General features: G+C 38.5%; 1 long non-coding RNA gene across 1 annotated transcript in view; it reads right to left on the reverse strand.

The window, feature by feature from the left end:
* Positions 1-1,906: 1,906 nt before the first annotated feature.
* The window catches only part of LOC135971153 (uncharacterized), a 35,748-nt gene continuing 24,987 nt past the window's right edge, over positions 1,907-12,667 (reverse strand). Inside the window, exon 2 of the long non-coding RNA XR_010587230.1 lies at positions 1,907-1,976. This is a non-coding gene — a long non-coding RNA (uncharacterized lncRNA). The remainder of the gene's footprint in view (positions 1,977-12,667) is intronic.

Here is a 12,667-nt window from a genome sequence, read left to right on the forward strand (position 1 = left end):
ACCAGTGGGGTTAGGTGTTTGCCTATGAACAGAGTTTAGGCAAATAAGTAAACATATTAAAGATAATGGGAACCAAATTACCGCTGAAGAAGGGAGGAAAGAAGGAGTGGATGAGAATGAACCCTGTGGTATGAATGAGACCTAGAGATATCACTGTAAACTCATGGTTTTCAATATAAAACCCTGGGACAGGAACAACTTCACAGGTTTGAGAAACAACAGGAGAGCCTTTGTGACCAGAACGTAATGAGCAAGGCAGAGAGTAGAAAGAAAATGAAATCTGGAGTTTACTAGGACCTATTAAACCAGACTCTCAGTAAAGGAAACCAAGAATTAATTTCACAAGTTATTTTTAAGCACTTAAAAATGTAAGATTAGCCAGGCATGGTGGCATGTGCCTAGAACCCAGTTGCTAAGGAGGCTGAGGCAGGAGGATCACTTGAGACCAGGAGATCGAGGCTGCAGGAAGCCATGATTGTGCCACTGCCCTCTAACCTGGGCAACAGAGTGAGACCTCATCTCTAATATAGTAATAATACTTTTAAAATGTACAGTTTCCTACACTACAGAAGGACCTTAAAATATTAACACAACTAATATTTCTAACTTTAATGACATCAGAAATATATGCAAATAAGAAACTAGGAAACCAAGGGGAAGAAATTGAATTCAGTCAGCACTAAATGGAATGGCACAAGCTAGCGATTCTTGATCATTGGTGTTTTCCGCTGTAGAGCCATTTTCAAGGATTTAAATCCCAGCACAAAAGAAATAAAATGTTTACCATTTTTTCTTCAAAGAATATTAACATAACTCTAGATAATCTGCTCTTGGGGGTTGCTATTTATACTAAGTTGTATAGATAGAAAAGTTTATATCAGTAATTTGAATGGTAAATACAATTGTCATGACTACATAACTCTACAAACATTCTTCCTTTAGCAGTTAAAAACTGTACTATCGAGAATAAATGTTCCTGCTAAAATATTATAAAAACTAAAATTTCTAAACTAACATTTGCATTTATTTATTATTTGTAGTTAGAGGAGCCAAGAGAAATATTAACCAATTTGCACAGGAACATGCAAACTAAAAGAACCTGCTTATTGGGAGGCCGAGGGGGATGGATCACAAGGTCAGGAGTTCAAGACCAGCCTGGCCAACATGGTGAAACCTTGTCTCTACTAAAAATACAAAAATTAGCTGGGCGTAGTGGCGCGTCTGTAATTCCAGCTACTCGGGAGGCTGAGGCAGGAGAATTGTTTGAACCCAGGAGGCAGAAGTTGCAGTGAGCCGAGATCATGCCACTGCACTCTAGTCTGGGTGACAAAGCAAGACTCCATCTCAAAACAAACAAACAAACAAATAAATAAAAGAACCTGCTTAACAACTATTAGAAAAACTCTCTAACAACTCTTTTGTCCTCAGGTTGAAAATCCTTTGACTTGGCAACCCAATGATAAGTGATGACCAAAATTGATTGGAGAAATGTTGCCTTATTCCAATTAAAAAAATTTACCTTTGACTGATTATCATGATCATTCTATTTTGGAAAAGTGTCACTGCAGCGATTGAAAACGTGTTAGGAGAAAAATGATTACCCACTGTATCAGTAAGGGTCTTGGCAGAAAACAGATAGCATACTCCAACTGGGTGATTTGGGATGAGTTTAATAAAGAGACTCTTTACAAAAGTGCGAGCAGAGTTTAGCAAAATCAGCAATATAGAACCCCAGCAAGAGCAACATCTTCAAGATCTGAGAAGGCAAAAGGAGGAAGTGGTTTAGAATCTGGAGACAGTAGGTGTGGACAGAAGGCTATCTGGCAGGAACAGGGACACAGCCAACCCACAGCCCAGCAGGGAGGTACCCAGGGGAATACATACCACACCTCATTCTCCTCCTGTCTTCTGTCTCCCCATGGGCTGAACCTCTCCTGAAACTGGAGAGCTCACTGATACACACCATGCAGCTCAGCCTTCCATGACAAAGAGCAGAAAATATCCAATTCAGCTCCCTTCCCAAAGATCAGAATGATAAGAACTTTTCTTACATTACATAGTGTTCCCTACCCTTCCACAGAAACGGGACCGGCTTGTCTTTCTTGGGAGGCATGACAACAGCCTCCGGATCACACGTTTTCCCTGTCTTTTTCATCCATTTTCATAGTGATCATTCATGAGTCATTTTACTGATTTTGGTCATTCATCATCTGTGTGCTCTTTGCTTGGTATCAGCCACCAAGCCTTTGTGAAAATGTCCACCTTCTCCCCCTGCAGCCTATTTGTTTGGGAACAGCTGCTGCCACACGAGACTTTGGGTAGAGTGTGGCATAGGACTTTGATTATTGTAATCACATCCTTCAACTACAGTTGACTTCTAGGGATACGTCTGGTCTAACTGATTCAAACAGACTGAATCCTGTTGACTGCTGGATAAAGAGACACACACTCTCTCCCCTGCCTCACCTTCCACCCCAAACCCCTGCCTCAGTTTGAATGAACAAGCCTCGGGGATACAAGAGGAGATGCTTGCTGAAAATAGAAGCAACACCAAAAAATTAGAACCACAAAAGAAAAACCAAAAATATCTTATCCTTACCAGATCAAGTTATTCCTACCACCGTTCTTTTTTTAAAAAAATGAGGCAAAAAGTGCTCTTTATTGTTTGAGTCTGCTTTTCTGTTGTTCATCACTGAGAAATGTCTTATCAACACAACTGACTGTGTCATACCTCTGTCAAGGCCTCTTGGTGCTTCCCAAAGAAGTAACTACTTTCCAGGTAGTCACAATTGAAGTTCTTGAAAACACCTGCTCATAGCATATCATTAATAAACGCTGAGCAGCTTATTGAAAATCCTCAATGCTTATATGTTAATAATTGAAATTAGTTTACTTAGAAGAAATGTTTGGATTAGCCAATAATAATCTAATGAGATTATGAAAATATCACTCCTTCTACATTTTGCAGATATTTCCCAAGGTGTTACTATGTACTAGACAATGGGGACTTAAAAATGATTAAGACATACAGTCATCAGGGAGTTCACTTGAATTAAGCAGAGACACATCATGAAGCTCATTTTACAAAAAGTGATATACTATTATAATTGAAATATATACGAGATGCTAGAGGACCCCCCTCAAAAAAAAAAAAAAAAAAAAAAAAACCAGGAGCTATTAATTGCAAGAAGTCTGGTAAGGCTTTATAGACAGGGTGTCTTGTAAGCAGAACCTTGAAGTACACACAGGATCTTTGATAAGGAAGTGTGACAATGCAGGCCACAGAGGTGGCATGAACAAAGGCACAGTGACCTGAGGTGGTTCAGTGTGGCTTCTGTAAAGGCAGAGTAGCAAAGTGACTAAGGAGTGCTTAATTCCACCCTGGCACTCCATCCTTTGCTAGCTACATGATCTCAGGCAAGTCACTTAACTTTTTCTTTATATCACTTTCCTCATGTGCAAAACAGGACTAATAATAATTTCTTGTTCATACTTGTCCCACAGTTCATTTAAGTAAGTTCTATTACAATTAAAGTATCCATCACTCAAAAAATGCTATTATTCAGAGGGAGATCATTGATTAGGCTGGAAAGGAAGACTGGTGCCAGACTGTGACAATTCTTATGAACTCTGCTAAATAATAGATTTTATATAATGTTTTATATAATATAATGGGTTTTATATCATATAATGTATGCACCAGACATCAAAGGTTTTAAGTAGACATGAACAGGTTTGTATTTTAGAAGAAGAATTGTGACAGGGTGACTATTGAAATTGGATGAGGAGAAATTGAAAGCAGGGAAATGGGAATATTAAAACAGCCCTTAGATGAGAAAGGATGCAGCCTGATTCAGGACAGTGATAGGAGGGGTGAAGAAGTGACAGAAATGCAAAAGTGAAGGATCAAGCATGGTGGCAAACTTTCTGGGGGATGATAATACCTTTAATAAATAAAGGTAGAGAAGAGAAGGAAGAGGGCTGGAGGAGGAAACAATAAGTACAAGTTTTAGACCTGCTAGATGTTAGTTGTCCATATGCCAAACAAATGAAAAATTACAGATGCTGTTGGAAAAATGAGTTCAAGAGGGAGTTCGAGGCTGGAGATTGATAGATGAGAATCAACTGCTAAAGAAAGGTAGATGATGTGAGTGCCCAACAACGAGGCTAGAACCCCGAAAATCACTAACACAAATGGAAGGAAGAGTCAGCAAAGAAAACTTAAAAGTAACCACCAGTGTGGAAGAATATGAAGTGGAAGAGAGTCGAGATCTCAAAAGCAAAGGAGGAAAAAGCTTCAAGGAGCAACCTTTAGAAATGAAGGGTTTACAGAGATGGCACTTAAGATGCATAATGACTCAAAGGACACCACTGCTAACAGGAATCATTTTTAAACCCAGAGAGAAGTTTCAGAGATGCGATAGAAGCGGCACTCAGACTGCAGTGGCTAATGGCAAAGAGAAAAGTGAGGACCTGGACCAGGTTGAAGGATCCACTCTTTCAAAGAGCTGGTTGGCAACTCTGCCAGGCTTCCCTCGCTTTGAAATTCCACTGACCTTAGTGTCAGACCATGTTATAAACACACAATGTGTGTAATAGGGCTGTGTTGTTGGCTGGCACTCCTCAAAATGGATCTTTTATCATCAGAAAGGCTTGTTTTTGAAAAGCCAGACAGTTACAGACAGTATTGTGTTTGACTTTTCAAGAACTTTCCTCTATTCTCCTTTTAAGAACTTTACTCAGGACAAGTAGCAGTGATTTAAGATTTACATTTCCAGTTCCTGAAAGCAGACAATAAAACACTGATGAGGTCTTATTCATTCATGGGTCATCATCAAGAAATAGTGAATGCTAAGAAGAATTTTATGCAATTCAAGCAGTATAGAAGCTGTCCATATACATATTAACACTATCTTTCATATTTATTATGGCTCTGGAAAAGAGAGGTCAAAGCTTATTTACAAAGTTACCTTGTTAACCTTCAGACCCACCTTTGGATATAAGAAAAAGATAAATATTTGTCCCAATATATAAATAGATAAGTAGAATTTCGGAAGATCCAGAAGGAACCCAGTCTCCAGAGTTTACAATAGAGATTTCTGGGCATGATTATTGAAGCATCAGAGCAGTGTCCATCAAAGTGTGGTCCATGAACCACTTGTATCAAATTTAGGTGAGGTCCCTTTTTTTAGAAATGCATATTCCTGGGGTCCCTTTTAGATCACTGACCTCCTTCTCTGAAGGCAGACCTTGAAGTCTGAATTTTTAAAAAATGTCACAGGAGATTCTGATGTATCTCAACATTTCAAAAGTATTTAAAGATCTCCAACGACTCAACAAGGATAGAGTACTTATTGAGCATCTACTAAATGCCAGTTATTTGCTAGTCACTTCAAACAATGCCAGTACATATAACATTTCTCCTATCCTAAAGTAGTTTTACCACAGTTGAGTATTATTGTCTTCTCTGTTCATAACCCCTAGATTTGGGGTAGCGTTATCACACAGCCCAGCTGATTGGACCAGGAATACAACTGGACAGCTGACCAGCAATTCTCTCTATGTATCAATAATTTGACATAGGACACAGAAACTATAGGTGGTTGGTGATGAACGCTGAAGCTGATCAATTAGGAATAGATTTTTGATTAGTGACCGTGGTGAGCCATATGCAAAGGAAGCCAGCAGAAGTATCAAATCAAGAAAAGGAGAAGGGTAGAGGAAACTCACAGAGAGAAGCAGTCCTTGAGAGCCAGGGAAAAAGGTCTTAGTTCCTAATAACTTTCTAGTTTCCCCAAGGCCCTACTGCCACTGCTTCCATGAGATTCCCTGTATCCTTACATTAAAACTTTTACTTAGACCAGGCACGGTGGCTCATGCCTGTAATCATAGAACTTTGGGAAGCCGATTGCCTGAGCTCAGGAGTTCGAGACCAGCCTGGGCAACACAGTGAAACCCCATCTCTACTAAAATACAAAAATTTAGCCAGGCGTGCTGGCATGTGCCTGTAGTCCCAGCTACTCTGGAGGCTGAGGCAGGAGAATTGCTTGAACCTGGGAGGCAGAGGTTGCCGTGAGACGAGATCACGCCACTGCACTCCAGCGTGAGCAACAGAGTGAGACTCCATCTCCAAAAAAAAAAACAAAAAACAAAAACAAAAAAAACTTTTACTCAAACTAGTTTGATTGGTTTTCTGCTGTCAGAGACTATAAGAGCCTTATGTGGAGCATCTAATGTGTAATTGAATAAATTAATCTCATGCAATTCCATTCTTCCCCATCGCAGTAAAAGGGAATCACTTTCTGGCCAGTTGTGTGAGCCAGAAATCTTGATGTCATTTCACTCCCTCATCTCTCACATCCAATATCACCAAAAATTGCTGATTTCAGCTCTGGTATCTATTAGTACTATTTCTTTCTTTCCATAACTGTTATCTGTTATCCTAGATTAAGCTACCTAAGTCCCTGCCTCAGGCACATTCTGGTCTACCCATAACTCACTCTTTGTCCTGACCAGGTAGACATCTCCAATACACATCTGAAAATCTGATCACATCCCCAGTACCCTACTGCCACACCAACCATCATCCAATGGTCCCCCATCGCACTTGGCATAAAGATCAAAATCCTCAACAGAGCCAACAAGGCCCAATGTGGTCTCACCTGACCCTACTCTTATCTTGACCCTTGTATTCTCTGTTCAACTCTCACTGGCCTTCTCCCAGGAAATAACACTTCCCATGCTTCTTTTCACCACAGCACTTCTGCGAATGTGCTTCCTCAGTCTCTAACACTCCTCTCTCCCTATATGCCTAGGTAACTCCTCCTACTCATCCTCTGGACTTTGTCTCAGGCATTTTTTTTTTCAGGGAAGCCTTTTCTCGTCTCTCTGACAAGGCCCAATACCTCTAGTGTAAATTGTCATGACATAGTGTGACTTAACTTTTTAGCACTTATCACAATTGCAACTTTGAAGTTGTGTGATAATCTAATCATCTAATAAGTACCCAGTAGGCTACCCAGTGTCTGTTTTGTTCACCTGTGTGTCCCCAACACCCAGCACTCTACCTGATATATAGTGAGTTATCTGAAATACTTGTTAAATCAGTTTGGAATGTCTAGAATTGGTAAGAAAAAAAATCAGAGACAGTGCTTGACAACCAAATTTTTATTAACCAAAGCACAAGTTTGCCCAAGCTGGAGACCAGATGAGGAAAGTAGAAGATGGAAAAGTCAGGCACGCTTATGAAAGGTACTGATATGAATGAGGTAGAGATAACAGAGAGCATGAGCTAGTTGGGACTTGGTTAGGTTATGGACCAAAATCATTTAGAAACTTGAGATAAAATAGCAATCTAATGACAAACAGATGACAATCCATATGAGAGGCAATCTGGGTCAGGAGCCAGAGCAGGACTATAACAAGACTTCTGACTAAGAGAAAATTTCTGGGTGAGGATACAGATAATTGAGTGAGAATGAAGGGAATGACCTGGGTGGTCAAGGAGCCAGACAGAACACGGAGAGGAGATGGTGCTGGTGGAGCAAGATGAGAAGCAGTAGAAAGGAATAGCTGCAGGGGAGTCAGATCTTAATCTATACTTCATATGTGCCAGGTAACTGTGTAAATGCTTGAAGGCACTATTTCAATTCTCACACTAATCCAATGAGGCAAGCAAGCTTATTGTACCAATTTTACAAATGAGAAAACTGAGGCCTGGGGTCCCTTTTAGATCACTGACCTCCTTCTCTGAAGGCAGACCTTGAACTCTGAATTTTTAAAAATGCCAACACTTAGTAAATGGCAGCACCAAAGTATGAACCCAGAGAGGCTGACTCTATACTTTTATCTACTATCGTATGCTCTTTCTTTATAAAATTTGGGACCAAAATGGCTTATTGATGAAGTTGGTTCTTGCCTTGGCTACAAAACGAGATCAGAAAAAAAAAAGACTGTGAGAACAAAAGTAAGATGGGAGAAGCTTCTTATAAAATGTAATCAGATGTCCCTAAAGAGATCAAGAAATGAAATTATTTAATGTCATGTCATTTAATGAGCACTAAGTCATAGTTTTTAACAGTATAGAATCAGATAAATCTGGTTTCAAACACTGACCTAGTTGTGTGGCTGTTACTTAAACTCTCTGACATTTGGTTGCTGTTCTTAATGGGACTATTACAATCTGGCTCATAAATTTGTTTAAAAGAAATGAGATAACGTATTCGAAAGTCATTAGTACAGAACTAAAGGATGCACTTGATAATTAATCAGAAAAGGTATTTTACAGAACTGAGATATTTGTAGAGGTTGTTGAAGGGGGAATATGAAACTTCGTTGTTGTTATACCCATGAACCAAATGGTTCATTACCGGTGATTTGACAGATACATATATGTGCATGGATAACCTTCTTATTAGCTAAATGTCTCCTGTGGGAAGACTAAAAATTCCATAATGAAGGCTATTGAATGAAGCTAACTCTGTAGATACATTTTGCCCTAAGAAATGCTGACAGCTAAAGTGAACTTACCTTATGTGACACTCAGAATTCTCCAAGCAGCTTTAGAATTGGCTTTAGAAGTATTTCTGAGAGTCAAAAGCTTTAAGGCTTCCATTTTCAAGCCATACCTTGGAGCGTACCCATAAGAGCTACTCTTCCATAAAGCAGTGAATCTGGCTTTGCAAGACTGTCATGCCTATCTTTAAAAAACTGAAGAGCCTGAGGATTTTGAGGCAGACTCACCAGTGACATTGTAGCACTTGACTTTGAAGATGGAGCTAATGAGAATATGAAAAGCGTTCAGCCTCAAACCTTTTAATAGACTTGACACATTTTTGGAGGGCGATTTGGCAAAATCTATGAAAAAAAATGTGATGCACATTTTCTATAATCCAGTAAACCAACTTCTAAAAATCTATTCTATAAAAATGTTTGCACAACCCTGAAAACAAATACATGTAAAAAAGTGTTTTGGGAAATACTGTAATAAATGTCCATCAAAAGAGAAATGATTTTATAAATTAGGGTATCTACATTAAGTAAAATGTTGTGGAGCTAATAAAAAAAGATAGATATATGTCTACTGACTGAAAATACTCTATTATACAAAGATTAAAAGACTGCAGAACATCAAAAATACATAATGTAGTCTTTTTGTTTAAAATATGTGTCATATATGTGCAATACACATGTATAAACAAAACACATGTATAAAAAAATCTGCAGCAATGCATATTAAAATCTTCTTTCCACTTTCATCCACTGCTTTCTTATCCCATGACTCCTCTATTGCCCCCTCCTCTTTATTTCTAGGAAAAGTCCGGCTCTAGCATGAGTGCCCAGCATGAGAGCCTTTTGTCTTTCTTAGCCTATCTTCTTGCTTCTCCTGTTTTGTCTACCTCTTCTCTTTTTCCCAATTCTGCATCACCAACCCCAAAAACCAAGAAGTCAATGTGGAACATTTCTTACGGGGAATGGAAAGAGAAGATACTGAATATATTTTCCTTGGTAAAAAGAGGTTAAAAAAAGAAAGAAAAAGAAAACCCTCTTTACTGTACAGGAGAAGGAGGACACTAACATACAGATGCTCCTGACTTATGGTGGGGTCATGTTCCAATAAACCCATTATAAGATGCATTTAGTACATCTAACCTACCAAACATAGCTTAGCCTAACCTACCTTAAACATGCTCAGAACACTTACATTAGTCTACAGTTAGGCAAATCATCTAACACAAAGCCTATTTTATAGCAAGGTGTTAAATATCTCATGTAATTTATTGAATACTGTACTGAAAGCGAAAAACAGAATGATTATATGGGTACCTGAAGTACAGCTTCTACTGAACCTGTCACTTTTGCACCATTGTAAAGTCAGAGATCACAAGTGGAACCACTGTAAGTTGAGGACTGTCTATACTAATAAGTGTTGTTCCATCATACTTATTCTCCCCTCTCTCTCAACACTAAGCTCAAGTGCCACAAAAACAGAAACTGTAGCTTCATTATTATATTCTCAGAGCCTATCACTTACCCAACACATAGTAGGTACTCAATAATGTTTGTTGAACATATGTTTGAACAAGTAATGCCCTTAAGCAGCTTATATCCCATTAGGAAGGCTTATAATTGGTAATATTAAGTAATTTATCCTTAATATCACATGTGCTGCTGACCCACTATTACCTGAGAGGCTTTTAACAGCTTTAAACAACCAACTGCCAATAACTAAGGACTTGCTTCTGCAAAGTCTGGCATGCTAATACAGCCTGTCAGCCAGGGGACCCAGTGGAGCTGTGCTTAGCAACCAGTCCCTTTGCTATCTATTTTGGTTAGCTATGTCAAAAGTTATTCTAATTTCATTCAATCAATGGTTTCATGCTGTGAAAGAAAGACACTGCAAAGAGATGAGAAAACAGAATCAAAGACATGTATGTTCAACACCTCTAAAGGCTGTTCCAAAATGTCTCTCTTCTTTCCCAGTGCAGTTAGGGCTGTAATGCACACTTGTTTACAATCCATTTGGGAGGGACCTATAAGCAGAAGGAAGGTGTCTTTGACCTTCATCTCCCTGGAAGGAGAAATACAGAACAGCTGTCTGTTTACCATCCCGACCTCATTTCCATGACATTGAACCACTCATTTGGGAATCATGAAAAATAGGACTGTTTCACTTTTTTTTTTCTTCCTAAAATGTTCTTGAAGACACTAGGCCCTGGGTAAGCTACAAAATGATTGAAACTGCATGCCACAAAGATGTGTTAGGTGGAAAGGGAAAGATGTTTAGCCCTCAAGTTATGAATAAAGTACAACGCACAGTCTGTATATTTTTGTCTTTCTGTACCATGACTTCTACTTAGTATTTTGACTCCTGATTTCCAGAGAAAATTCTTTAAATGCAAATACATGATAACTTCCAATAAAATAACTAAGGCAAAAGTTGGGCCCTTGACCAAGAGCAGCACTTTTTTTTCTTTTTTCTTTTTTTTTTTTTTGGTTTTTGTTTGTTTGTTTTTTGTTTTTTGGGGTTTTTTTGTTTTTGTTTTTCTGTATTGGTGCATGCCATCTTTGTTCAAGTGAGTGCAGACAAGACTGAGCAAGATCACATTACATCCCCTAAGCATGGCTCCCAGACAGGGGCTTTATTATTTCATGTATTCTCGATACACCAGTGAAAATAGAAAGAAATCCTGCTGTTTTCATTCAATAAATTCTTATGCCTTAAGTGAGTTTTGACTTCAAAATTAACAGTGCTAGGTGCCAGTTTGAACAGGAAGGCACGATATAAGTCCTTGAGTCCATGCATCTCCTTGACAGAGGACAATTAGGACAATCTTTTAGACAAAAAGAAAGGGAGAGCATTACCTAAAGGCACAGCTGGTGTCAGGCAAAAAGAAAAACTAAAACTAACTCCCTGCTCAGTATTCTTTCCACTATCACATAGCCTCTCACCTTGAACTGAGAACAATATCAACACAAGATTTAAATTCAATACATTTGCATGAATGCCTCTTATGGCCCCAGAATTAGGCTAGACTTCTGTGAGAGACATAGAAAAATATAGGTCTCAGCCACTGCCCTCAAGGAGCTAACTTCGGAGACGAAAGTCATGCATTTCGGAGGGACAAATACGGGGTGACCGCTAATGGGTATAGGTTTTCTTTTTAGAATGATGAAAATGTTCTAGAATTAGATAGTGGAGATGGTTGTTTAACCTTGCACATACACTCCCACAGAATTGTATGTACAATGGCAAATTTTGTAGTTTGTGGATTAGATCTCATTTTTTTAAAGTCATGCATTTCAGGTAATTAGTAATGAACCAGAATCTAGTGGCAAAAGATGGCTTGTGGCACTAAGTGAAAATCAGAAAGGCTGACTAACAAGTGCCAAATACTTCATGTAAAAGCAAGAACTTAAGGAAAGGTACATTGGGCTTTCACAATCCCATAAATCCTGTAATGATGTGTCAGTCTTTTACAACCTCTTCCTTGTTGAAATTAGTCATTGACTCCAGAAAAAAACTCCAGTTTCGCCTAAAATACCAGGATTATATATTATTTTGCATAAATTTATGACATAAACATCAATCTTCAATTTTTGCTCTGTGTATCTAAACTCAGTTAATGTACATTTACATGATTTATTATGGTTCATTTTCATGATTCATAAAATGTGTGTGTACATTTGAAGTAGTTTGCTTTGGTGCACCCATTGGCTTCCTGGCTGTGCAAGTATCTGGAGTCAAAATTTGGTGGGAATAACACGAATAAGGGCAGGAATGTAAGCAAGGAAATAAAGATAGATTCTGTACAAAGATTGTCCTCATGTTCTTTGTGGGAAAAGGTACCAGAGTAAGTGAGTAAGCATTTGCACCAAAGCAAAATGCTTCAAATGTACACATAAGTTTTATAAATCATGAAAAAGAACCAGAGGAGAAAATCTAGATGTGTGTTAACAGAGTTTAGAGACACAGAAAAAATGGAAGGAGAAGATGGGTGATTATACCATACATTTAAACAAAATAAATACATAATTCTGGTATTTTAGGCCAAACTGGAGTTTTTTTCTGGAGCCAATGACTAATTTCAACAAGGAAGAGGTTTCAAAGAACTGACTCTTTATCTCAGGATTTATGGGACTACTAAAGCCCGAAAGAGTATTCACG

The sequence above is a fragment of the Macaca fascicularis genome, chromosome 6 (assembly GCF_037993035.2).
Source record: "Macaca fascicularis isolate 582-1 chromosome 6, T2T-MFA8v1.1".
NCBI lineage: Eukaryota > Metazoa > Chordata > Mammalia > Primates > Cercopithecidae > Macaca > Macaca fascicularis.